This window comes from Myotis davidii, unplaced genomic scaffold, assembly GCF_000327345.1.
Source record: "Myotis davidii unplaced genomic scaffold, ASM32734v1 scaffold134, whole genome shotgun sequence".
NCBI lineage: Eukaryota > Metazoa > Chordata > Mammalia > Chiroptera > Vespertilionidae > Myotis > Myotis davidii.
In genome coordinates this window covers 6,034,564-6,036,978 of record NW_006288853.1, presented here as the reverse complement: position 1 = coordinate 6,036,978, position 2,415 = coordinate 6,034,564, and the positions used below count along the sequence as shown (strand labels likewise).

Genomic DNA, 2,415 nt, shown 5'->3' with positions numbered 1-2,415 from the left:
TATATATATATAGTTTCTGAGGGGTTTCAAAAGAGATCACAAGCTATTAGGGTGAGATTTTTGCCTGGCTGAGGTTTGGAAAGTCATGTTACCTAGTTGCATTGTAATCAGGGTTGAAGCTCTCTAACTCTGCTCCAGTACTCTAGTTTTATTTGATTAGTTCCATAATAAAATATGTAACCATCTCTTAATGACTTAGAGAGCTTGACCTTGCTATTTGCACATTTTTTCTTTGCATTAGCACTGATCAGTAGAGATGCTGTGCTTCACACTTGAAATGGCACTAATAGCCTCATCCCTACCCAGCACTAGAGCTGAGTTAAGAATACTAATGTGAGTGAAAAAAGGAATACATTTTCCCCCTTTTTTTAAAAAAATATTTTTATTGATTTCAGAGAGGAAGGGAGAGAGATAAAAACATCAATAATGAGAGAAAATCATTGATTGGCTGCCTCCTACATGCCCCCCACTGGGGATATAGCCCACAACCTGGGCATGTGCCCTTGACCAGAATCAAACTGGGGATCCTTCAGTCCGCAAGCAGTGCTCTATCCACAGAGCCAAACCAGCTAAGGCTTTTCCCCCTGTCTTTTTTTTTTTTTAAAAATATATTTTATTTTTTACAGAGAGGAAGGGAGAGAGATAGAGAGTTAGAAGCATCGATCAGCCGCCTCCTGCACATCCCCCACCGGGGATGTGCCCGCAACCCAGGTACATGCCCTTGACCGGACTCGAGCCTGGGACCTTTCAGTCCGCAGGCCGACGCTCTATCCACTGAGCCAAACCGGTTTCGGCTTCCCCCTGTCTTTAAAAAAATATTTTTAGAGAGAGAGAGGAAGGGGGAGAGAAAGAGAAACATTGATTTGTTGTCCATTTATTTACCCATTCATTGGTTTGTGGACGAAAGGGGCCACATGACAAGCCCAGGGAAGGCCTGCATGGCGGTCTTACAAACTCAGAGACCTACAGTAACCACAAAGGATGGTCTGAAATTAAACTTTTAACTAACAGCAGTTATGGTGGGCAGCTACATCCTAGACTGGTATTTTCACTGACAGGGTCAACCTTTACCTTAACTGAGCCTGTCTGTCTCTTTGCATCTATAATAACATACCCTTGAAATGTCTGGGTAACTTGTAACTTCCCTTTTCTGGACCCCTTGGGGCACAACCTAATGTGCTTGGACACCAGGACAGATACCATAAATGCCTTCATTGTTATCATGTTAATTGTTCCTGCACCCACCTAAGTATGTGTCTATCATTTTCCTTTCTATCCAATCCCAGGGGTTTCGCCCCCCCCTCCCCCCTTGCTTTCTCCCACCTCTCTAGTCTGTCACCAATGGATTTCATGTAACCCACGTCCCACGTCCCTCCTCTGTTTGCAATGTATAAATATTGATGTAACCTGCCATTCTCAGGAGCATTATCTCAATTCGTTGAGGTTCTGCTTCCTAGCATTTGTCGACAGTTTGGCTCAAATAAACTCACAAAAATTCTTTACAGGTTTGAATGTTTTTATGTTAACACGTTGATTCTTGTATATGTCCTGACGGGGGTTCAAACCTGCAACCTTGGCATATTGGGATGATGCTCTAACCAACTGAGCTACCTGGCCAGGGCTTCTTTTTCTTTAAAAAAATTTTTTTTATGAGGGCATTTTCTTGTAGCCAAAGTACTACTTTAATTTAGTATATTGTTAAAATGTAAGAGCTTAATTCGTTTTGGGCATTTCCTACATCTGTTTAATTTTACCAATCTTAATTAAATATTTTTCAAACATCAACTCATATATTTTTTTGTCAACCTATAGAAATACAACGGCTAGGATTCTGCTGATGAGTTTTTTCATGAGTATGCTTATAAAACAACTCCTTTCAATAAAGCTGTTTTATAACTGGAGTGATACATAGAAGGGTGTGTTGGTCCTCTGGGGCCTTTGTGCCCTGCCTACAAATGTAAGTTTTGGGCTGAGGGATCACATGTTTGGGGGCAAGACCTTGCCTGCTGTTTGTTTTTGGTGATAGAACTTGGCCTCTTCCCTAAGAGAGGGGTGGAGATCTTTCTCTGTCCTGCTTTTGGGTTGGGAACATTTGAGATCCAGTGCATTTAAAAATTGATTCTTGAACCCAACAGCTCAGTTTACACAACATTTTTTCTTTAAGAGTGTGCATTGTTTAAGAGAGTTGCAGGAATTTTGCCTGTTAAAATGATTTAAGTCCTGACAGTCTTGGAATTCTGAAAAAAGGATTCAAATAATGACATTGTTTTAGTTATTCGCCAAAGCACTATAAAAGTGTCTTTTAGTGCTCTTTTTGACTGTAGCGCAAAGGACTGTTTTTACTGCTGGCCCTCCTTTTGGAAGCAGCTGCCACCCTGCAAACCTTATTGTTATACTGCTGACCTTTGTCATCAG

General features: G+C 41.2%; 1 protein-coding gene across 3 annotated transcripts in view; it reads left to right on the top strand.

The window, feature by feature from the left end:
- The window catches only part of USP54 (ubiquitin specific peptidase 54), a 121,285-nt gene that overhangs the window by 23,332 nt on the left and 95,538 nt on the right, over nucleotides 1-2,415 (top strand). The window lies entirely within an intron of this gene.